The following is a 25,348-nucleotide window of genomic DNA, read 5'->3' as shown; positions in this document are numbered from 1 at the left end:
GTCTTATTTTGGGGGAAACATGGTAGGTGTATGACCCTGGGTTAATTATATAAACTAAACAGAGACCCCAGTTTCTTAAGGTTGTTGCAAAGAGGAAGCCAGATGCGTATAAAGTGCATTGTGAGCATTCATTAGAAGGTGGCTGTTATTAGCAAAGGAGAGAAGGGGAAAGAATGCAAGGAGGGTTATTGATGGGTTGGGCAGCTAGAGAGTTGAGTAGGTGGAAGGCTGCACTGGTTCAAGGAATGGAACCCCCCCTGGCTCCAGGTCTGCAGAGATAAAGGAATGAGAAGACGGAGAGAGAGGAGCCCACCGTGGGGCAAGGCCAGCACCACGTGCACCTATTAGGTAGTTGTCCTCAGCCCTGGTCATTGGGAAGGAATTCCCACCCAGCCTTCTCCTCTGTTTCTTCCCCAATTCAGCATCACTCATGCTACCAGTTAGGCCACAAACCTACGAGTCATCTTTGGCTCTGTTCTTTCTCTCACACTCTGCTTTATGTTCTCAAATGGTATTTGGCTTTACCTTTAAAATATATCTAGAATCTTGCAAATTCTCACCACCCTAGTCTTCCATCAACGTTTCTTACCTGGATTATTGCCGTAGCTTCCCCCAGTGTTCCCCTGCTTCCACTCCCCTGATCTACCTACCCCACGGTCCATTCTCCACAGAGAAGTCAGTGACAACGTCCAAAAGAGAAGCCAGAACTCTCCATGGCAGCCCTCAGCCCCCCCCTTTGCTGCTCTGCGCGCCCCCCACCCCCCACCCCCACCCCCGCTTCCTGGCTGCTCCTCCAGCTAGCTGAGCAACCGCCCTTCTCAGGTGCCTTGCGCTTGTTCTGCCGTCTTCCTGGAAGGCTCTTTCCCCTGGATGTCTCATCACTCAGATCCCTGCCTGACCGCCCTTTATTAAATCACATTCCCGTCACCATTCTCTCTCCCTTCAACCTAACGTCCTTTTCCTCATCGTTATCCTCCCGACGTAGTTCTAGTTGTTCATTTGCCTATTGCCTGCTCACCTTCTAGAGTGAAAGATCCATGAGATCGGGGACTTGGTTTTGTCCCTCGCTCTCTTCCCAGTGCCTAGAATAGAATCTGGTGTGTAATCTCTGCTCATGCTTATTTTTTTCCCCAACACTAGTCTGCATGGCTCTCCTGAATCTCAGAAAGGGTGTAATAAGAGTTTCAAAGAATATGAAATAACTACATACAGAATTATGTAAGAAAAATACATTCTGGGTATATACATGGGGAGTATGTGAGAAAGAGAATTCTAATAATGTTAGAATGTTCTAGAACAGCCAGGAAGCGGTGTGCTAGGCCGCAGCAGACATAGCCCAGGTCCTCTCTCAAGGTGACTGACTTCAGAAATGTCTGTGGGTGTGCCAGCTGTTCCACCTGTAAGGGGAACGTAAGAATGGATGCCCCTCTGACCCTTTCGCATCACTCGAGAAAAATTAATTGGACATCTACTTCATGCCTGGCACGGTGCTAGGCCTGGCTAGGAGATGCAGAGAAGCCCGGCACATCCTCACCCCCCCACCCCAAGAGTACACAGTGTACTCCACTTCTTGTAACTATATATATATATATATATATATATATATATATATATATATATATATATATATAATTGTAGTTGACATTCATTATTGTTCAGCTTCAGGTGTACAGCGCAGTGATCAGGCATCTACATCATCCCTGAGGCATTAGGAATAGAGACAGTGGAAATGTAACGGCTGTATGCGATATCAGAGGGGTAGTAAATGGGGGGAAGAGGATTCTCACTGTGTGAGGGATATAATTGATAAATGTCTAACTATTACATTGTTTTGTACACCTGAAACTAATTAACAAAAAAAGAGTACATAGTGCAGTTGTTCATCTGGGCCTTCCTCAATGTGCCTGTACCACCCCCTGCATTGTTCCCTTTCTGTTAGCACAGTTACCTGAGTTGAATCGGAGCTCTGTTAAACCTGGTTTGCAGCCACGAGCCAGAGATGGGAAGAACATGGGATGCATTCAAGCACAGTTCACGTCTCCACACGCATGAGGGCTTGTTGGGGTCAGGGCCCCTACTAGGCACGCAGGCCCTAGAGATGGTCTCTGCTCTGGGAGAGTTGAGAAGCGTGTAAGTACAAGGAATAGCATGTTTGGATGTCTGCCCAGAGGGCATAGACCTGACTTCAAAAGGCGTCTCAGTCATTTCTGACTTGGTTCTAGATTTAGAAGCTAAGGAAGAAGAAAAATAGGGATAAAGATCCCAAGAAGTCTTGTGCTGACAACAAATGTGTCTGAGAAATGACACTACCAAGAGCCCCAGACCCAATATCTACAGCATCTCTGGGAGCTGAAGAATGGCCCTAACCTCCTCCTCCTCCTCCTCCAGGTTTTTTCCTCTCAAAAAATAAATAAATAAATAAATAAAACAATTAATAGGCTTTTTTAAAAAAGCAATTTTAGATTTAGAGAAAAAATTAAGTGAAAATTACAGAGTTGCCACACATCCCTCTCTCCCCACCAATTTCCTCTATTACATCTTATGTTAGTGTAACAAATTTGTTACAACTAATGAGCCAATGTTGACACATTGTTATTAACTAAAGCCCAGAGTTTACATTAAGACTCACTTTTTGCATTATATATACATCCGATGGGTTTTGACAAATGCATGACGTGTATCCACCATTACAGTATCATACAGAATAATAGTTGCACTGCCTAAAATCCCATGCTCCACTTCTTCGGCTCTCCCTCATTTCCTCTCCCAAATCCCTGGCAACCACTGCTCTTTTTATTATCTTCATAGTTTTGTCATTTCCAGAATGCCATAGAGTTAGAATCGTTCAGGATATAGTCTTTCCAGATTGGCTTCTTTCACTGAGCAACCTCCTCCTGTCTCAGACATGTCCTTCCCCCACATGCCCTCTCCACACACGTACAACCAGCAAAGAAGCCCAGAACCATGTGCTGAGACCTACCTGCCCCGAGTCTGCAGTGCCCTTCCTTCACCGTAGAACAGGCCTGGCCCTGGTGCTACTGGAGTTTAGCCCAGGCTGGTAAACTGTCAGGAGCTGCCTGTGTTTTGGTTCCACATCTGGAAGTGTCAGCTGTGCAGACCTTCCCATCCCATTCCCAAACAGATAGACAAGAGGAGCTCACGGGCTGTTTGCCTTCCTCCTCGGTAGTTTGTTTTACTTGCTTTGGAGCCACGGACTAGCGGTGGGGAAGTGAGTTTCCCCGGCAGCAGCCCTCTGTCGCACCACATCCGGTGCGGTGTGGGCCACAGGTCCCCCAGCCTGTGAAGTTGCTGCTGTCAGCACAGCCCAGGTTCCAGCAGTGTCTGTGCTGAGTCCTGGGACTGATTGAGCCCTGGGGCCTGTTTTGTGGTCATTCAAGAGGAAGACCCATCAGGTGCAAAGAGGATGCGAACCTTTCCCCTGCCAAGAGGTGCTGCTTTGTGGAGTCAGCCTCACTAACTAGGATTTCTTTGGGAATTTGGTGGCGGGAACCTCACTATTCAGTGCACTCAGCAGTCGCTGTAGACAGTGAGGCTCTGCGGGGGTAGGTGGTGGATTTTACAACAGGAGCAGCAGGAGGGGCTCCTTCAAGCCCACTCCAACACTGGACCCTAGTTAGAGGAAAGGAAGGTACATGTGAAAGAGGGGGTCACGTGGGTCATCTGGTTGAACCAAGCTGAAACGTTCCAGGGGCTGAGGAAAGGGGGTGTACTAGGTAGAGCGATTTCCAACTCTGGGGAGCAGCAGGGACTGAAAAGTTTAGACCCCCGCTTCCATTGCTTCCTGTTTGGAATAAACACAGCCCGAGGCCAGCTGGTACCTTCTCAAAGTGGCGGACACCAGCCAGGTGTGTCAGAGTTCAGCCTGAAAGAGGAGGAAGACTCATTGGACCCCCTGGGAAGTGGAAATTCCATGCTGATGACCCAGATCCATGTCCTCCTCTTTCTCTCTGCTTTCTTCGCCTAGTCTGCCCTCCCATCTGTAGTGTGGCCAGGGACTCACTGACAGCTCTTGGCTGCCATGCAGTGGCTCTGTCTAGTTGTCCGTTGTGTAAGTGCAGACTACTAATACCTGTCCCAGATTTGTCACCAAGACCGAGCACTAATGATGGAGTGTTCAAAGCTCTTTAAACTCTTCAGGGGATGACACTCTACAGGCCAGCCATCTTTGCTTTTGTTGTTAATTTTGGAATCAGGCTTGAGCTTCCTGGAGCCCTGGCTTCCTGGGTCTAACTCCAGAGTCTGGAAGGCTGACCATCAATGCTTCCAGAAGCCTTGGCCCTTGCCTCAGCTTGCCTGGGGAGGCAGAGGATAGAAAGTAGCAAAACCCTGTGACTGTGGACCTGTGTCCTTTACCAAATCCAGCCTTCCCCGCTAAATCACCTCCTCACGTTCTGTTCCCAGGAGATACATGTGAGTCTTGAGAAAGAATCCTAGACTGGCTTCTATAGGTATGTACATGCCAGATAGTGTGTAGCTAGAAGCAGAGACCACATTTTCTGAACCAAAAGATAAATATGTGATCTGACAAATTATTTGGGTTTTTCTCCTCTAGATTTGTGTGTGTGGCGGGGGGAGGGGGGAGGGGGACGGGGAGGGGAGGAATCTCAGAAAGGCTGATTTTATTAATAGCCTTTATATTTATACAAATATAAGTTTATATTTGTGATACATTAAAAAAAATCACCTTTAGCATAAGAAATGGCATTCTGTGCAGAGAGGGCTGTGGGAAACCTTCAGTGGTGTGGTCACCTTTGGAGCAGCGTGCACAGGGACGCAGTGTGGGCCTTGCTCCATGTGGCAGCTTTGGCAAGTGTCCGGGGTAGCCTGAGTCTTCACTAGTACTTTCTCTTCAGGATAATCTGTAGAAACCAGGGCAGGGTCCCAATTTTACTCACCGCCACCCTATTCCCCTCTCTAGAAAAAGCCAGCCTTCGTGGCAGTGGCACAGGGAGGCTCCGTAATAGCTAAGTTTTTCTACATGCTGTCCAGGTCAGGAAGTACAGAACAGCATGCCCTGATGAGATGGACTGTTAGGCAGGCAGGACTCATTTTCCCCACACAAGGAAATGAATCAAAATGCCAGGGCACATGTCCGTGGTCTGGATGGAAGAGTAACACATCTCAGAGAAAATGAGGTGTGTTTCTCTTCCCTGGGCTGGGGGGCTCTGGCCTGTCTCCTCATTGTGAAGAATGCCACCTGCTGAGACTCAAGATGCCCATGCAGAGGTTTCACACTGAGCTGTTTCTGATTATCCAAATAGCCTGCCATAAGCTTACATGCCTCTTCAGGTATTTTCCACATGGGCCCATTAAAGAATGTTCGTAACCTTTCCATTGCTCAGTCAACAGACTATTGAGCACTGTGCCTGCTGCCCTTAAGATGCTGATAACCTAGATTCCCACATCCAAACAAGAGGTCGTTCCATATTGAAATGCATTACCTACGTTCTCTCATTGGAAGAGTGCTTGGCTCGGAAGTGCTAGGTGTTCACCATTATTATCATCAGGTTCATTATTACTTTGGCTTGAAATAAACTGCTGATTTGTAACTCTTTCCCAAGAGCCCATATTCTGGGAGGATTTGGCTACTGAAAGAGTTTTGTGGGTATAGTATGTTTGAGAACGTTATCAGTAGAGAAATGGAGGCCCAGAGGAAAGTAGTGGTCTTCTACCTGGACCTCGAGGCCCATGCTTTTGGTTGGTTCTGCAGTCAGGGAAAAGCCAGCGTCAGTTGGGGATGTGTTGTTGGTAAGATATGCTCAGGGTCCTGGGGAAGGCCCGTCCTAGACAGGGAAGCCCCAGAAAGGAAGCTAAGGGGATGGGGGCAGCCAGCTGGCTCCAAGTCTGAGCCAGAGAGCCGGGGTGATGGGCTCCTCAGGGTCTCCTCTGGGCTGCAGCCAGCAGTCCCCTTTCAGGGGTAGGGCTGCCTCTTTGGTCCAACACTGGGGAGCCTTTGAGCATCAAAGAGGGAGTACACAACCTTCACCCAGCAGAACCTGGGCAGTAGCTGAAACCTGCCTAATAGTGCTATTTGGCTTAACTGAGAGGACATCAGGTAGGTAGGGGGTGGGGGTGGGGGTGGGGGCTCCTGGAAGTTGATGCAGGATTAGGAAGGTTTGGGAGGATCTTTTTCTAGTAATCCTATTGAAAAACACAAGTTTCATTATTATCTGTTTATTTAAAAACTCAAACACATAAAAATGGAAAGAAGAGTATCATGAACCCAATATACCCATTGTCTTAACAATTATCAAGACAAACAAAAGGGTTTTTTTAAAAAAATACTACTTTGTTTTCATTACTATGCCAGATGGGACAAGGATGGATGCCACAGGTTACTCTTTCCAAAGAAAGTGTAATCCAGTCTTCCCACCCCTTCTAACGATGGCGTGGAAAGGAAAGCACACCCTATTTGTTGCACAGTGCGCTGAGATGTTTCTGTGTTACTCCCTACCAGATGTTGAGCTCTTAGAGAAACTTTGAACTTTGCCTTTGGATTCCCAGAGCCTCGTATTGAATGGCGGTTCAATAAGTAAGGCAAGTGATTCCATGAGTCAGGGTGGGTTCCAGCTGGACAGGTATAAGTAATGTGAGTGCTTAGTTCACCATTTGGGGGGAGGTGGGGGACAGATGGTGGGATTCAGAGTTGAGTAAGGAGCCATTGTATGAACCCTGGGGGATCTTGAGTGGGTGAAGCCTCAGGCGTGATCTTTCTATGGTGCACGGGCTCCTGGTTTTGCCAGGAGGGAACAGGAGAGAGCTGGATTGGAGCTGCTGTCTGTCTGGCTCCCAGATTCAGGCGTCTGCAGCCCCTGGGTGTGGTGGGATAGGATTCAGAGAACGGAGCCTGCAGCTCCAGACCCTTTTTTCTGGGTGGCCACAAGCAGCCTGCAAGCCGCCTGCACCGCCAGAGCCTGTGTGTCATTCCAAAGTACTGTTTTATTCATGTGGAGTTGGCAAGGAACAGGCTCCTCCAAGTTTGGGGAAGGGGGTTCACTTCCGGCCTTTGGAGTACTGGCAGCTCAGCTGCTCCATGCCCCTCTGGGCAGGGCTGGGGGGTTTAAAGGGTATGAAATGGGGTGCCTGAGGACCATGAGGAGAGATGCTGCCAACAATTCCCCTCAGATCTGACCCTGTGTGTCGCCAGCAGGGACCTCAGGCAGGGTGTGCCAAGGCCCACGACAGACACCCCAGACCCCCGGGAAGTCTCCAGACCCTGACTTTCATCAACAACCTGCCCCTCCCACTATCTGCCTGGCCTTTTTCAGTTTAAACTTCCAGCCCTGACCTCCCATCCCATACATGCATGATGTGTGTGAGTGTTTTAATTTTTATTCTTGGCAGAAGTTAAGACACAAAATGGATTTGGAAAGAGATGAAACCAGTCTGGGTATATGTTGGGCATAGCAGCTTCATTCCTGGAGTGGGAGGGCCACAGAGCAGGGAGGGGCTGGGTGGGACCCACGTCTCTAAGGTGGGGGTGGGGAGCTGTCTCGGGACCAAACTGAAAATCTCCTTGGGGAAGGCCAGAAGCTAGAGGCTGAACTGTAAACCCTTTGGGATGTCAAAAAGCTGATACCAGTGACGGCAAAGCCCTCTGATGCGACCTGGTATTAAGTAGATGTGGGACCCCTGAGTGGCCAACACCTGTTCTACTTCCTGGTGGTCTGTGAGTCCCTGGAAACTGTCCTGGCTTTGTTAAGGAAATCACTGATGGTATTTCAGGTTTTGACGTACAAGCCTTAAAATGTATATAGGAGGTCTGACAATTAAGTTTGTGAACTTGTTGCAACGATGTTGCTAACCTTTTTTGATATCAGAGGGATTCTTCATTATGAATTTGTACCAACTGGTCAGTTAACCAAGTTTACTATTTGCAAGTGCTGAAAAGGCTGCATGAAAAAGTTAGATGAAAATGACCTGAACTTGTCACTAACAATTCATGGCTCTTGAATCACGACAATGCACCAGCTCACACGGCACTGTCTGTGAGGGAGGTTTTAGCCAGTAAACAAATAACTGTATTGGAACACCCTCCCTACTCACCTGATCTGGCCCCCAATGACTTCTTTCTTTATCTGAAGATAAAGGAAATAGTGAAAGGAAGACATTTTGATGACATTCAGGACATCAAGGGTAAATACGACAACAGCTCTGATGGCCATTCCAGAAAAAGAGTTGCATAATTGCATTGAAGGGTGGACTAGGCTTTGGCATCGGTGCATAGCTTCCCAAGGGGAGTACTTCGAAGGTGACCGTAGTGATATTCAGCAATGAGGTATGTATCACTTTTTCTAGGATGAGTTTGCGAACTTAATTGTCCGACCTCGTATGCTTGGAAAACTTTTGGTCTCCTGTTAACCTCCCAGAAGTAAGTGCTGGTGGCCCCTGTGGCAGGGGAGATTGGGTCCAGGGACCTGCTTGAGTATCTCGTTTGCTGCTGTGGAGCCTCTCTTGGCCTCCAAAGTGGGACATCTTGGCCATGGTGGCCTCCTCTTGGGTTTTTATTTCTATGTGAAGAGGAGAAAACTAGGAATCTGAAAGTCCAGAAAATAATGGGGAAAATCTCAGAGAAGCTTTGAGAAAATGTTTTATTCCTTAAAACATATTAAGATATTAAATTTGTGAGGAGGGGAAAAAAATAGCTTTAAAAATGACAAGAATTTCTTTAAAATAATATAGTAGGGAACATTTTTATGCAAAAGTCTCCATTCCAACCATGGCATCCAGTACCATCAGGGCATTTCTGGCAGACATTCCTAATCAAAATGACCCTAGGAGCCATGGCAGAGATACCCAGTGCTTCCCAATCCTGGCTACACATTACAGTTTCCAGGAAAGAGATGTAAAAATACTGATGCCTGGCTCCACCTCCAGAGGCTCTGACTTAATTTGTCTGAGGTGCTGCCCAGGCATCGGTGTGTTTTAGTGTTCCCAGATGCTTCTTCTATGCAGCCAGGGTTGGGAACCTCTGATCTGTTAGGTTGGTACACAAGTAATTGCGGTTTAAAAGGTTGAAAATAATTGCAAAATCCGCAATTACTTGTGCACCAACCTAATAACAAGTAAGATGAAAGAGGCCAGAGTAAGAAGTAGAAGAATTTTTTTGTCTCTCACTACATGCTAGTGCATATAACTTGGGTCCAGACTCAAAGCACTGCTGCCAACTTCTGGATGAGATTTAAGTATTCAGACCTCAGGACTGACGCTGGGTGGGGTGGGGGACAACACATCTTCAGGAGCTGGATGCAGAGTTCATTGTGGGATTTGCCAACCTGATCCCTCCTGAAATGTGGTGGCTAGTGACGACTGCCGCTCAGACTGATGTTGTTGTCTTTTCAGCCTTTTTAGGTTCCTTTTTTTTTTTTTTTTTGAAAATAGTTCATTGTATACCTGCTTGAATCTACCAAGGACAGACGCCAAGACCAGCAGGCAAGGGAAGCAGATAGCCCCGGTTTTGAATCTTTGGCTTAAACAAGATGCTTAATCTCTCTAAACCTCAATTTCTACATCTGTAAAATGAAATTGACAATACTACCTACTCACAGAGTTGCTTAGAGGTTAGACTAGCTAATACCTATACATTGTTTCACACAGAGTAACTGAACACATGGTCAAATACCTTCTTTGTTATATACTAAGATTGATTATTTCTTCCACTTCTCAATATTTGCCTTAATCTCATAGTGGGACAAAGCCTGGTTTATTGGATTCACTAAATCTCAGTGACTTTTAATTCCATTTACAAATCAGTTAAACTGGGAAATTAGTAATTTGGCAGGAAAAACAGGCAGTCTTTATTTTTTAAATTACAGTTGACATTCAATATTATATTTGTTTCAGGTGTACAGCATAGTGGTTACACATTTAAATTACGAAGTGATCCCCCTACAAGTCTAATAACCACCTGGCACTATACATAGTTATTACAATATTGTTGACTATATTCCCTATGCTTTACTTTACATCCCCGTGACTATTTTGTAACTGTCAATTTGTACTTCTTAATCCCTTCACCAAAAAAGCAGTCTTTAAATGTTATATGCCTAACATGATAATTTCAGCAAACTATGTACTTGGTGGATATTTTATACAACTTACTAAACAAAGTAATTTCAAATTTGTAAAAGTTGTTAACATTATTAAATGTGTTTTCATTTTTTCCAAAACACTTGTCCATATTGTGTGGAAGCAAGAGAATCCTGAAATTAAGGGAGATGTTCTTTACAAGCCAAAGGAGTTGAATGTTGCAGCTTGATACAGGAAACTGTTTGGATGTCACATGGGGCGAAGAGCAACATTTTGTGGCCCAGGGGTTGTTGGGAAATGAGGCCCCTATGCCCATGGGAAGATAAAATAATCAGTGGGTGATGACATAATAATATTTGGGAATAGCTTTCTTTTTAATTACAAAAGTGATAACATACCCACTTTGAATATTTCTGAAGTGTTTAATGTGAAAAGTACAAATCTCCTCATCTTCAGAGATAACTGATGTAAACATTTAAATGTCTCTTGATCTTTTCCTATGACAATCCAAATAACTGTATACCACATATTCATATGTAATTTTTGTATTTACAAAAATGGGATCATGCTGTTTTACAAATTACTTTTGGGATATTCTCCAGCAACCTCTTAGGCCAACATTTCCCAAAGTGTATTTGACCAAGTTCCCCTCACTAATGGTACTCTGAGAAAACAGAGTAATGCCGTCAAGTAAGTCCAGGCCTGTGGTCAAGTGAGTTCAGGCTTCCGTGCATACTCCGTCCCCTCTTGGTGATTCTCGATGCATAATGGCATCTTAAAGGCTCTGAAAAGGCCTGCAATAAAGACACCTAATTAGCTTTTCTTAATATAGCTTTTCCCTAAGTTATTTTTGCTAGCACATTTTACCATCCAATAGCTTGTTAGAAGCACTGTGTTAGGCATTCCTCACTACCCTCGCCTCTACTTCCTTACTCCCGGTCCTCCATCTGTAACCTTGTGAGTGAGGCAGGAAGAGAATTAAATTTGTTCATTGAATCAACAAATACTCCTTGTGCTCCTACTATGTGCCAAGCACGGTGATGTGATAGATGCTGGGGCCACAACTGAGCGAGAGACACAGCAGGCCCTCTGCCCTGAGAGACTTTCGGTTTCGCTCCAGCACAGTGCTGGTATGAGTCATACCCAGGATGGATTGCACCTGGGAATGGCAGACGCTCGGCAGGGGATCCTGTGCAGCTGGTTGAGCCCGGCAGCAGCGGCTGGAATTATCCCCACCCCTCTGCTCCTGACCCTCAAGCTTTTCCAATTCCCCACACTTTGCTCCTGCTATAAATAGCGGAGCCTGACGCAGCTGGCAGGGCTCCATGTGTTTGTTTTCCCTGCGTGTGCCAGCTTTGCACCAAGGCCACTGCGCTTCACGAGTTGGGGAGAGCTGACAGGACTTGGGGGCTTCCAGCAGAAGGCAGGGACTGACAGACGGACTGGAGCGTGCTTCAGGTTTCCAAATTGGTATTTATTTTAAGTTTTAGTTGGTTTAAAAGAGCTTTGTAATTGAGAAAGACTGGGGTGGGTGGGGGATGGAATGTGTATATATGGGGGTCAGGGAGGTGGTGAAGAAAGTGTGTTTGTATGAGGTCAGATGGGAAAGAAAGTAAACTGTCATGATTCTAAAGCACACTTACCAGCTGGAGCTGAGTGCTGTGAGCACGTGTGTGTGTGTGTGTGTGTGTGTGTGTGTGTGTGCGTGTGTGTCTTAGAGGTAGTGATTGCACGTGCCCAGAGCAGGAGGCCCGGAAAGTCTGGGTTGGGGTATCTGGCCCCTGAGGTATAATCTATTCTCAGACCTCTTTTTTTGAAATACTAAGGATAAATCTGCAACAAGGTTCAGACTAATGAAAACACAGCATACTCCTAAAAGTAACCCAAAAAGGAGTCAATCAAATTTACTAAGTTGCTGTCATTTATCGAACAGCGACTTTGTACCAGTCATTATTCTGGATGATTTGCTAACGTCATCGGTTCTTCCTTCAGCATCCCTGTGTGAGACAGATTTTGTTGTCCTATGTCAGAGTGGATCCTCCTATGGTTCAGGGTGAGGCTGTGTTGCTTGCAGGAAAGTCGAGGAGAGACTGTCTGTGTCACAGCGCAGTGATGCCAGCTAAAGAGGGGTAGTTTCTGATGGCCCATCTTCAACAGTTCAGCCATTTTACCCCAAGGATTAGCTTTTCATTTGAATAATTCTGGTTTCTTGCCAGCACGCGGTGAGTTGGAGGCGGTTTTGCCCAGCATTTGCTTAAATCAGCCCCAGCACCAGACAGGCTAAGAAGCAGCGGCCTGATCTTCATTCATTTTGGGTCACAGAACCTGAGACCCGTTTTGAGTCATGTAGAGGGGTGGACGTGGGCCTGGTCCGTTGGTAGCTCAGTCATCATGAGGAAGGGGCATAGCAAATGACTGCAGGTGACAGCTCACTTGGAATTGGTGGTAATTATGTTACCTCACAGAGTAAATCAAAGTGTGTCGTTTAACCCCCAAAGTGTCCTCAATGCCCAGCTTGCACTAAGAAAAAGCTTCTTCCTTGACCATGCGTATATGCCTACAGTTCTCTCTCCTCGCTTCTGCGACCTTTTACCATTGTGTCTCAGGTCACTCAACAGGTATTTGCTGAATTACAGAGAGCTGTGTGTAGGGCTGAAGGTGCCCTTGGGAATAAGATGATCGCCATTCCTGATCCCTGAAGCCTAACTACAGTTAGGTGAACTGTAATAATTAGTGTGATGGTGCTTCCTCGGGGAAGTGCAGGGCTGTAGGACGACAAGAGCTGGGCAAGTAACCACTGTCTGGCATCCAGCAGGTGCTGGGACCTGCCTACCTAACAGAAGTGAGTCTCCTTGGTGCCTGCTTCTCTTCACATTCTCCTTCCACCTTGTCATGCGGGAGACCCTGCTCGCTGCGCCGTTTCTCACGTGGGGCGGCCTGCGGGGTCTCTGCTCCCGCTACCCACATAAGAACGCAGGATATATGAGGCCAAAAGGGAACACCCACGGATCTATAGGTAAAGGAGTCACACCATATAGTCTCGCTGGCGGCTGGGTTGGAGACACAGGAAGCAGGAGCCACACTACCTGCAACCTGCCATCCACTTGTCTGCAATCCGCAACCCTCACTGCGCCGTGCTAACTGCAGTCCACGTTTGTCAGCCACCATCTCCTTGATAGACCCCATTTTCTGCTAGCGTAGCCACAGCAGTTATATTAGTGGCCATTGGCTCACTGGTTATAGCTGACGGCCAACTAGCCACAGCTGATGGCCATGCAATCACAGTTGATGGCCATTTACTACCTGAGCCAGCACCTTTTTACATGAAGCCGAGAGCACTCCTGGCTCTGTCCCCACACACCCGCTCCTTGGCAAGCCCACCCCCACTCACCTCATGCTTAGACACTAGAGCAGGGAAGACCAGTGTTCTGCCTGCCTTCCCCCCGGAGTAAGAACCCCAGTGGGCTCCCAAGCTAGATCCTGGAGGGAGCTAGGAACAGAGACAGCAGACACTCACGCATCACCCTCCCCTTCTCACGCTCTGCTTTGCATGAGGTTCATCAAATCCAACGCCCAGGATCAAATTATTAGGCTTGGAAAAGATTTTGGAGGCAGGTCTCTACTGCTTAGCAAACATCCATTGAGTATCTGCTATGGGTCCAGGAGAGAGACTATAGCAAACTAACAAGTTACTATATAGTGAGAAGTGACAGTGACAACACTGAGGTTTAAGAGGTCCTCTTAGACTTCTATTAGCTCCAAGCCTGTTTCCTGCCTTAACTGATGTACTTGGGCGAATCTTCCAGGACTTTGCTAGGAGTGAACATGGGTGATAAAAAGGGGGTTGTTTTAGGACTTGTGACAAGGGCCCTGTTGGAGGACTGACCTGTGTGGAGCAGGGCCTGAGTGGGCACGTGTGGGGGTGTTCACGTGCTCCAGTGCCGTTTCTCTGATGCTTCTGCTCATGCTCCACTTCCTTGCCTATACTTGGTAAAATCTGCAGTTTATCTTTGACTTGGATCTTTCCTTGAGGCCATGCTGCATTTTAATTTTGGTATAACCGAAAGATGTTGTCAACGCTGAATGTTGACGAGGTTCCAAGGTCTTTAAGGATGGGAAACTGTGCCTAGCTTTTCTCTACGTCTCCTTCACCCTCTGCACAGTGTGAGGCACCCAGTGGGTGCTCAGTGTGGGTTCGCAGGACTGACCTGAATTCTGCCTCAAGCCCACCCAGGGACTGGTACCTCTCACCAGGAGCGATGTTTGGGTTGGCAGCGGTTCTGTGTGCCCTTCCAGTATGAACACTAAGCAGAATGCCCTTGTTTGTCCTATGCCACTTCTGAGCCAAATCCTGTTACCTTTCTGGATGATTTGGGGAAAATGCCTTTTCTGCGGTTCTATGTTTATGTTGTGGACTGAGCGTCCTTGCTCCCTGGGATGATACATCGGTTCTTCTCAGGGCTCCATTGCCTTCAGTGGGCTCTGTGGAGGCAATGTCCCAGCCTCAGGTGGAGGCGGTGTTCCAGCCTTCTTCCCGGAGCCTGCTTATGACAGTGAGGTTTGCATTCACACAAGGATCAATTGTCAAATGGGGTTGGTTTTTCTTTGTCTGAAGACATAGGTCTTAAAGCTGTTGAGATCTGCCTTACGTGCCGTGTGGGTGCAGGACTGGTTTGTTTCTATACTTCATGTCTGCTGTCTACCGGGGTTCTGATTCACTCGTTTTTATATTGGATCTTTTGTCTACTGTGAGCTCCAGAAGGTTTGGAAGTGGATGCTCCTGTTCCCTCTCCAGTCAGTATGTTACCATTTTACTTCATTGTTTACTTGTGTGGATAGAGCCCTGGCCACAGGCTGTAATTAGAAACAGGTAGGTGGAAAAAAGCAGGTGGTTTTGTTGCCCTTTGTGCATTCACTGGTGAGGTCAGAGGTGAACTCCTTTCTAGGGCTGGGAGTGGGGGTCAGAGAGGGACTGGGGTGTGTTTTCCTTTCCATAAACACTTGTCTATAACTTCTTGTCCCAAATGACCTACTGTCAGGGATCTTTTCCCTTTCTCTCTGAACAACTAGAGACACTATGGAGAAATTATTATTATTATCATCATCATCAGGAGAGTGTGGAGAGGGCATAAACCAAGTGGGATGGGTGGTGGCAGAGAGAGGCTGTTCGCTTACGCGATATAAATGTTGACTGTCGCTGGGTAGAGATTGACAGGCTAGAAGCTAGATCTTGCCACAAACTTGGGAACACTATAGCAATCTCTATGGGTCGCCTGTCCCACAGGGCTGTTGTGAGGTTCTGTAAAACACTATATAGAATGTGGGTGTCACTGTTTTTTTGTTTGTTTGTTTGTTTGTTTTTCCCAACAAAGAATATTTCTTGAACTTCTGATGCATGTGTGTAGGGCAACAAAACCAGTCTACTGCTAAACTTTGTTGAGCTTATAAGGAACAATGAGCAGAGAGATGATTTCACATGTGTCTGGAGTTGTTAAAATGCATGTCTTTAAATCTTAAAGAACATTAATCTAAAATCCCACCAGGTAGCAATGCCACTGTGTGAAATGAGACGTCAAATGAATGGCTTTTAGTAGGAAAATTCCGTAACACCTGTCCCCCCCCCCAGAATTATCGCATGGTTGCTGTGTGCCAGGCTGCTTTCACACGTAATCTCATTAACTCTTTTAAACAGCTCTACAAAACAAGTGTTATCATTCTCCTTTACACAACGGGTAAACTGAGGCTCAGAGATTAGGTCGTTTCCCCAAAGCCACTTTCTCCCAAGGGTGAAAGTGGGAGAGCTCACATCCAAACCCAAGGCCGGTGGCTTTTTCGTACCGGATCCTGTTGAGTTCCAACATTGTCACTTAGTAGAGAAGCTATGTCTACAACACAAATTGGAGGTGAGCTCTAAAATCCTTATGTGAAAAGCATCAAGAAGGGTTTTGATAACCTCTTTTCCCATCTGTACAGTGGAGACAATAATACTCTCTGGGTAGTGAAGATGATAAGTGGTGACATATATGAAGCCCCCAGCACTGGGCTTGGCACATAGTAGGAGCTCTGCATATTTAGTTGCCTTTCCCACATCTCTACTCTCACCCTCCCTGCTCTCTCTTCAGGCCTGAATCCATCCTTCTCTTTCTCACTCAATGCTGTTCTTATTTCTCCTTTTCCCATCCCTCTCTGTCTGCTTCTTTCCATCCTGGTCTCCAGCTCAGGCCCATGTTGATTTTGGCGAGATAATACCTAATCATGGTATAATCCTAGATTAGATTGCCTGCAGTCCAGTGGCTGCAGGAAGCCTGAAGTCTCAAGCGTAGTTGGGTGTTTGTTTTGGGAGAAGACATAAGAAGGAAAACAAAGAAGTCCTTGAATGAAACCCCAAGCCATAGGAGCATGCTATGGGACACTGACTTCTGACAGGCCCTTCCCTCCAGGGCTGCCTCTACTGATCTAGGGGCTATTTGGTTTAGAAAATAAAGGCCGCAGTTGCTGTCCTTTTCCCCTAGAAAAACCACTGATAACAATGTGTCTCTGTGTCCCTTCTATATGTCCATGGGTCAGGTTAACATTCCTTCTCAGCCCCACATTTCTAATCGGAATAAACCGTTCAATTCAGCAAACATTGACTGCACCTCTATGATGTGCCCAGGCTTTTCTGGGTACTAGGATTCCCAAGATAAATTTCGCATATCTTTGCCTTCAGGAAGTTTACAGTCTGGGGTCAGTGGGGAAGAGGGAAGAGGCACATTACAGACAGATGCAGGACCAAATCCACAAATCACTGAGGCGATGTTGTAATAGCCGTACACTGTGCTGTGGAAACTGGGATGAGGGGTCCCTGGAGACATCAGAGTTCTGGGGACGGAATGAAGGGAGAAGGACCACAGGGTTCTGGTAGGAGGAGGAGAGGGTGTGCCAACGCATCTTGCCCAGGCTTTAGGGCACGTGGGGGGAAGACATGGGGAAGGTTGACTGCAGCCTCGTTTTAAAGAACCCGGAAGGTCATGCGAAGGAGTTGGGACTTTATTTAATCATACTCAGTTGAGGCGCTATCAAAGGCAGGTCTGTTAGCTTATTTGCTTGTTTGTTTTCAACTGACCTCAAAGGTGGGAAAATCCCTCGTAATTCCTTCACGTTTTCAAATCAGCTGCTTTTATTTGTTTCATATTCCTTGCTAGGTGTCATACAACTGCTTCCATGCTTTTTACAAAATGAGAGCTATGTTTTTTCCTTACCATCTTTTAAACATTTTTCATGTTGCTACTTGATCTTTATAATTATCATTTTTAATGGTTGCTTAATGATTCAATTATTATGCCATAATTTACTTAAAGAAATATGTGGTAAAGTCAAAAGAATCAGGGGGTTTAAAGTCATGTGGACCGGGTTCAAATCCCCACTCTGATGTCCCATCTCTCTGTGTGATCTTGAACAAAATATCTAACTACTCCGAGCTTTAATTTCATCATTTATAAAATGAGTTGGTCACGCACCTACCTTCCAGGGCCATTGTGAGAATTATATCAGGTTAGATGGAGCATAGATTATGGTCCAGGACCATGTGAAGGATGATGAGATGGGGAACAGAAGGAGTCAGGAAACAAATTTGGGGGTCCTGGACCTGTGCTGTCCAGTACAATAGCCACTAGCACGTGTGGCTATTGAGCTCCTGAAATGCGGCTAGTCTGAGTTGGGATTGGTAGTAAATATAAAATCCACACTAGGTTTAGAAGACTTAGTATGAAACAAAATACAAAGAACCTCATTAATAATTTTTGTATTGATTGTATATTAAAGTGCTACTATTTTGAATGTGTTGTGTTAAAAGATATTACCAAAACGACTTGCACTTATTTTTTCAAATGTGGCTACTAGAAAGTTTTAAGTGATACCTGGGGCTTGCACGGTATTTCTATTGCACTGTGTTTCTCTGGCTGCTGATGTGAAAGTTGGAGTCAGTAGGACTGGTCAGATCCTGGGGTGGGGCATCTGGGGAGCCAGGAGACAAGGTGAGTCCAAGTTTGGGCACCTGAGTGGGCAGTAAATATCAACATGGTTTTAGGGAAGAATAGATAAGTTTGAGTATATGTTTTTATAAGTAGGTCATGAGCAGGGAAATGAAAGGCAGGCATTTGGTCTAGACTAGAGTAGCAGTCCCTGCTTTCTTTAGGAGTTGGCCATTCTGGTTCTCATCACATCACATACATCGGTGGTAAGATTACTGAGCAACTGCTTACTGTAGGGAAGGCTGGGAAGAGCTTGGCTGCCCTGCTGAGCGACCATGGTTCTCCAGGACAGGCACGCAGTGGAGCTCTCAGTGTTTTTACTTGCTCCTTTGTGGAGCAGGTCTCTGCAACACGTGCAATATGCTGGTGGCAGAACAACTGGGAATAGGACTACGCAGACAAAAGATAAGTTGGAGGGGAAAGCTTCTGCTTTGGGGAGGGTAAGTGCTCTCAGTCCTCTAAGACCCTGCTCCGTTGTCTGTCTTCATCTACTCTGGAATCCTCAGGAAGAGGCATGACTGCCTTTATGGGTCCCTAATGGATGTAAATGGATATGGTACTGAGGCTGGCTTCTGGGTGACATTTCAGGTAACCAAATGCTATTTAGGTTTGAAAGCCAGGAATTGAAATTGTGTCTGGCTCTTGAAAATCCACTGTACCATCTGCTGTGGAGTTGCTTGGATATAGGGCCTTAAAATCAAGAGAGTAAGTAGAGGCAAAGAAAAATTATAAGAACTTTCATAAACTCTCCTACAGGTGGTTTCCCCTGGGTTGAGCTTCGGAAACCACAGATGTATGATGCATCTCAATGGGGTAAAAGCAAGGAAAGTAGACTATATCAAGTTTGGAAGGCAAAAAGACCAAACCACAACTAGCTTTGGTTTGAGCCATTTTATCTGACAGCCTGCCTGCATTTGGCGTTGGACAAGGCGAATAACAGAGCCCTCTACAGATTGTAGTGGATCCTGGCATCACAGTGTTAGGGGCATTACTGCACCTTTGCAGGACCATTTTGCTTCTGTTAAAGTCATTGCCACCTGTTTGACCCCTGATGGTAGTGGTCAGTTGGGTAAAGAATTTCAAGTTCTTGGTCAGCAATAATACAATTGTAGGAGCATATACCGGGGGTGCCAAAAAAAATGTATACACACGACGTGTATTCATCTTTTGTATTGGTGTATAGTAAGTATTACAATTTTAATACAGTTATTTCCTTTCTTAAAATGTGTATGTATATATTTTTGGCCCCCCTCTGTATATGGTTCACTCAGAAACCATTTATTGAGCTTTTCCTATGTGCCAGACACCATGGAATTAAAGTTTCAACTGTAGGAGAGTATATGAAAGTTTTTGTAGTTTTTCTTTTCTTTTCCATCTTGATTTTAGATGGGAGATTTTTACAGTCACGGAACAAATATCTTTGTTTCACAGTTTATGAAACGGATTCTTCATTCTTTGAGGACTTTCACAGCATCTTGGTTACCACTTTTACTTTTTCTGAGAAGTTGGGAGAAATGTACTCTATTTCCTTCCGACATTCTCTGCCCTCTTTTCTTATAGACCCTGGGGAAAGGTCACCTCTGACCTCAGGGAGACTATGTCTCACTTCAGCAGATATACTTATGACAAGACCTCATCTGCTAGACAGCCCGCTCTCTTAATGCAAAGAGGACCCATATGCCCTTAGTTTGGCGCTGTGTCGGACCACAACTGTCACCTCTTCCCTCAGTCCAGATTAGCCAGAGGAGGAAAAAGGCCCCAACTTGGCAGGCTGTGGGGTCTTAGGCTCCTCCAGGGATTCATTTCTAAAGTGATTTCATCCCATTACACACTTGTGACTTTTCAAGGCAACTGTGAAGAGCTGGGAATTGGTCACTGGCCTAATACATTGGGAGGTAGGTGTCACTGGCTTTTATGGCCTTACAGTGACTGGGATTAGAGATGGGGTAGTGTTGGGATATGTAGGCATCCATAGGTGGCTGAATAAACGTGAAGTTTTCCGTGCTCCAGGGCCCTGATGGACCATACGTACCCTCCACACTCCCTTACACACGTACACAAACTCAAGCCCGGGCACACCAGCACGTATGCAATACCACACGCTCTGAGCTCCACCCTTGTGCTGATATGTACCCCTCTCTGCATTCTGCTCTCCTGGGAGCTCCCACTTACTTCTTGTCAGCCTCAGCCCTGACCCCAACACCACCATCATCTTCCTCACTCCTAACCCCAAATAAAGTTCTGCTTTCCTGCCAGCCCAGGCCTCTCCATATTATAGCTTTTTGGGGACCTGGTCCTTTCGAAAGGAAGAAAGAAAGAAAACAGGAGGAAAAACAGAAAGAAAGAGGGAAACAGAAGAATGAAACTGAACTGAAGGGGCACTGGTGCCTTGAGCTATCTCACTGCATTACAATGAATATGGACTCTATTAAGCTCCGTTCTGCCTGTTAGTGTTTCCCGGGGCAACACAGCCCCCATATGGCAAGCATGCAGCAGATTAGGGTAGGCCCCTGGGCCTCACTGAAGGCCGGGGGCTTGACTGGCAGTTGAACCCCCTTCCCACCTCCCCCTACTCCTCACACTTGACACTGCCTGTGTTTATCTAAAGCAAGGAGGGGGGGCCATTTGGAAGGTTTTTATCAGTCTCAGAGAGAAAGGGAGGCAGAGTGGGGAGAGGGAGGTTGAGGGAAGAAGGCGGGTGGAGGTGGGGTGGAAAGGGGATAGGCAGGAGGGAAGGCTTCATAAATATTCAAGAGGAGCGGTGAATGGAGAGACAGAAATAAAGCAGATGGAATTCGTGTTAAAGAACAGCACAATCACCCTGTTTTGAGCTCTCCAAAAACAAAAAAAAAGAAAGAAAGAAAGAAAAGGGAATGGCTTTCCAGGAGTGTAGGAGCTGCGTTTATCCAATTAGCAGGGTTGTCAAATTGAATTTATATGGAATAGGGGTGGGGGGATTGAGAATGGAGTGTAGAAGAAAGGAAGTGGTTTTCCTTTTCTCTCTTTTATTTTTCCAGTTTAGCAATAAAGGTTTGTGGGGTTCCCCCCTTTGTCTCTATGGGTGGATTTTTAAAAAAATATCTTTAAAGAAATGAGGCCATTTTCAGGAACGGGTATGTGTGACAAAGAAATGAGACTCCCCAGTAACTTTTGTCTCAAGTGGTTGAGGTGGCAGAAGACTAGATTTGTCCAGTGGGCTAATCAAGAGACCAGACCTTCCCTTTTCTCAGAGGCAGACGTAGTTTCTCTCTCTGGGGGATTCCTCCCCAGAGCCAAGATGCTGTGTCCAGGCTCCTTTCCCCTGGCCTGGACAGTGAGGGGTCCCACCTACCTGAGTGGAAATAGACTCTGTCCATGTTTGTTAGAGCTTGTTATAAATTTTGGGTTCAGTGAAAATGAAAAGCCCAGGTTTGGCCCATCTACCCCAAATGTCACTTTTATCATGCATGCCATTCTCAAAAACCATCAGTTGTTCCCCCCACGCTGTTAATTTCAAACTTTTTCGTAGTCTTCCATAGCATGACACAACCTCAGTTTCCTACCTTGCCTGTTTTCCTTCTTCTAGAATAGTCTCCAAAGTGGGATGCAAGTTTCTAAAGGGAAATACAAGAAATTCCACTGGGACACTAGAAGAAAATGTTGGAGATTCCCTTAATGTTTATTTCTATCTAAAAAAGGAATAGGGAAAAAAAAAATTAAGCTTTCCTGCTGTTTAATACCGGGATTGACAGTGATTACCTTTTAGTCAGTATGTCTGGCCGTGATTTGTCCTAACAGTAGCAAGAGAGCTCCACTGTGGTGAAGGGCTTGGCAGTGGGGACCTCACTCACTTGTGCATTCACTCTTCAGTTTTCCTGTTCTCTGTTAAGTGGATTTACAGATTATATTATTTAGTTTTAACTAAATTAACTCTCACAAAAGTACAAGTGGCTTAAAGAGATTGCTACAAAGAAACTGTGGGTTGAAGAGGATGCTGATAATCCAAGCACATGCCAACAGGAGGAAAAGGCAGAGCTAGCCCTTTTCAAGCCACATTAGGAAGTGAAAACAATGATAATGGAATCACATCTGATGAGAAGTCAACAAAATAATTAACATTCAAGCAGACTATTTGAAAGAGATTACATTCGTGTCATTAGTGATCAACGTAATTCTAAATAGGCATTCAGTCTTAAAGTATTAGCTTAATGATATTGTAAAACAACCATGATAAACAAGCCCTTAAAATATGGTTTCATTTTTACCTATACTTTTTAAAGTTGTAGTTCAGCAATACGTGCACTTAATTTATAAGTACACATGCGTGTATTGGGGAGATTTGCCCAGGATATTTTACTCATAAGGGAGTAAGATCAGAAAAATATGGAGACTACTGTTCCAGATAAACCTTCTGTGACAGCCAGATGCTTGATGCACCACTCCCACCAGGTCACCGTCACCTTCCGGCAGTGCCCTGCATCTCCTTACACGTGCATATTCCAGATGGCCCAGTTTCAAATCCTATATCCAGAAAACCCTTCCCAAAGACTCAAAATTGAAAATGCTCTCTCTGCTCTCATTTTCTATTTCCCAGTTGAGACTGAATTGGTGATCAGTTAAGATATCAAAGATATTACATGAGTTGGTTACATGATCCGAAGACTTCAATGGTTTTGTGCAACAAAGGTTTTCTTCTTCTCCTGGCATAAATTGCACTGCCTTCTTCCATCTTGGTAGTTACACCTTCTGAAACCTGTGACATGTGGTCACCGGGACTGGAGAAGGGAGAACTCTCTTAACCGTGTTGGTTGGAAAGTGACACATGACCTGTTCGTTGGCCAGGACTAATCACATGACCCTAAGCTCACGCCAAGGAGGCTGGGAAATGAGGAGCTTATGGATATCTGTTGAGCACTAGCTGCCTTATGTCCCACGTTTTGCTTTAAGCATCTCGGGACTGAGTTCATTTTCTATTGCAGTGCTTTGCATGCTGTCTTGTGTAGCAGATCACAGTATTTTTTCTTCTCAATAATAACAAAATCAAAATACACAGTTTTTAAATAGAAAACTCATACACAAAAGTTGAATAAGAACTAACCTAGACATGTTTAGAGGCTGGCTAAAGCATGGCTCATACTTAAGAGCATCAAACCCTTGTTATTCTTCCTTGTTTGACCTCACGGTGGTCTGGGTAGATGCTCCAGATGTTAGCCTAGAACTGTGCTGTCCAGTGTGGTAACCATTACGCTTATGTGACCATTCAAATTAAAAATGCCATTTCTCAGTCACATTAGCCACACGTCAAGGATTTAATAGCCGCAGATGGCAAGTGGCTAGTGTTCTGGGCAGCACAAATATACAATGTCTTCATCACTGCAGAAAATTCTGTTGAAGGCATTTGTGTGAAGGACAGCAACAGACTGCTCTAGATTAGGATGTAAATAGTAAAAAAATGAAAAGGACCACACAGAGAACGTTACTCTTACAGATAATGATCCACGGAATGTTTTTTTATGCATAAGAAAGTAAATTCAAAAACATCGCAAATTTAGTTCTCAAAGCAGTTCTAAGCAGTTGGTTAACATGACCCCAGGAGCAGTTTGTTGGGAGGTAATGTCAGGGTAGTAGAAAGAGCACTGTGCTAAGAGTCAGACCTGACTTGTCCCCCTAAGTCTCCCTTCTTAATTAGCTGGGAGACCTTCTGCAAATCACTTAGTGCCTCTTTCCTCCTTCCTAACACTCAGTACCCATTAGGCATTATTCTAAGCTATTATTTTATTTTCTCTGAGGTTCCCTCCTAATTTAAAATGTTTCCCTTTAATTTGGTCTGTGGGTAAAAGAACAACCTTTTAAGTAAAAATGACCTTTCTTAATTCCTTCTCCCAAGTCTATCCAAATTCACATATTTAGCCCCTTGATAATTCACTTGTTTCCCCAATATTTCCCCCAATGCCGCTCCTCTTTGCAGAAATACGAGCATCTTTCCTGAGGCTATGGAGCAGCCAGCACTCAACCCCAGTCACTTTGCATCACCATCTAGGAGCAAAACCTCTCTCTGCCTTCAAAGATAGTTGGGAAAGATGAATCTTACTCTACAGAATTGGGAACATGCAAAAAATGTTATTCAGAGTTAGGTAAAGATTTCTTTTTTCCTGTAGCTAGCCCCTCCCAACCAGTGGAACAAAAATTTTGTTCTTGCCCCTGAAAGAATGTTTTTAAAAGTCTTTATAATGCTGTCTGCTAGCTCACATGCTGTCTTATTCAGCTCTTAGTGATTGGTCATAGGCCATCCAAAGGGTGTATGTTGTTTTAGGTCATAGAGGTCTCCCTTCCTGAGAGAGTTGAGCGGCCCAGGTGATCAGGGATGAGACGTGGCCTCCTGTGCCATTGTTTCACTCTTGCTCTAGCCAGTCAGCAGCCTGCTTGGGAGAAGGTGGAGCCGGCCGTCTCCTGCCCATGATCAACTCTCCGTTGTTTGTAATTTTCTCACAAAATAAATACTCCGAGGCTATAATTTCTCATGCTTGGTCTCAACCTCAGAAGTGTATTCTGTTGTTGTTGTTTTTGGAACATTTTAAAAACATCTGCTTGGAAGAGATTATTTCAGTGGGAACATGTATGTCAGCAGTTAAACTTCTCAGACACATTTTATGTTGTGTGTCCGCATAACCCTTAAAAATAGCAAGTACCTAGGCCTCAATGAGGAATTCATGTCAAGAATTCATTTTCCCTTCTCTCTGCTTTTTGATTTTTTTCTTTTTTTTTCTTGGATCTCTCTTTTTCTGATAAAATGCATAGAAAAATAAGAAGGATCTAGACATACTTTGTGTTGCTGAGAAAAATAACAGGCCTTCCTGTTGCCTTCGCCCAACTTTGAAACTGTACCCTTTTCATTTCACAATGGGACAAGGTTACACTGCAATTAGGTACTCCAGTTAAGTCTTATGGCCTTTTTTTTTTTTTTAACCATTAAAACTAAGTGCTCAGAATCATGTGTCTTTGTAGACGAAATTCTCTAGATGACTTGGTCTAGGAAGTAACCCAGTTTCCCCAGCTGTTAAATAAAATGCATCATAATTACAGTGACCCTCCTCCCCGCCATGTTTTTGTCACAGTTCTGCTGTTATGTGAAGGAGACCCCACGTGTCCTGCTTTGGGGTCATTAAATGGTACCTACTTACAAGTGTGTGTGGGGATTAATGAGTTAACTCCCTCCTCCCTTTTGGGTACCTGCTTCCTCTGTCTCTCCCTCCCCAGCTACATTCTTTTCTCCTGGTTGCTTTTAAAAGCTGGATGGTGGCTGGCAG

General features: G+C 45.3%; 1 protein-coding gene across 6 annotated transcripts in view; it reads left to right on the top strand.

Moving 5' to 3' along the window:
- The window catches only part of BOC (BOC cell adhesion associated, oncogene regulated), a 75,622-nt gene that overhangs the window by 8,989 nt on the left and 41,285 nt on the right, over positions 1 to 25,348 (top strand). Inside the window, exon 1 of one of the 6 annotated variants that reach the window (XM_074331879.2) lies at positions 11,402 to 11,520. The exons of the other annotated variants lie outside the window; for them this stretch is intronic. The gene's annotated coding sequence lies outside the window, so the exon portion shown is untranslated. Of the gene's footprint in view, positions 1 to 11,401; positions 11,521 to 25,348 lie in introns of those variants that run through there. 6 annotated transcript variants of the gene reach the window in all.

The sequence above is a fragment of the Rhinolophus sinicus genome, chromosome 17, assembly GCF_057876585.1.
Source record: "Rhinolophus sinicus isolate RSI-liver-muscle chromosome 17, RSI-T2T, whole genome shotgun sequence".
Taxonomy (NCBI): domain Eukaryota; kingdom Metazoa; phylum Chordata; class Mammalia; order Chiroptera; family Rhinolophidae; genus Rhinolophus; species Rhinolophus sinicus.
This window is presented reverse-complemented; position numbering and strand designations above follow the sequence as displayed.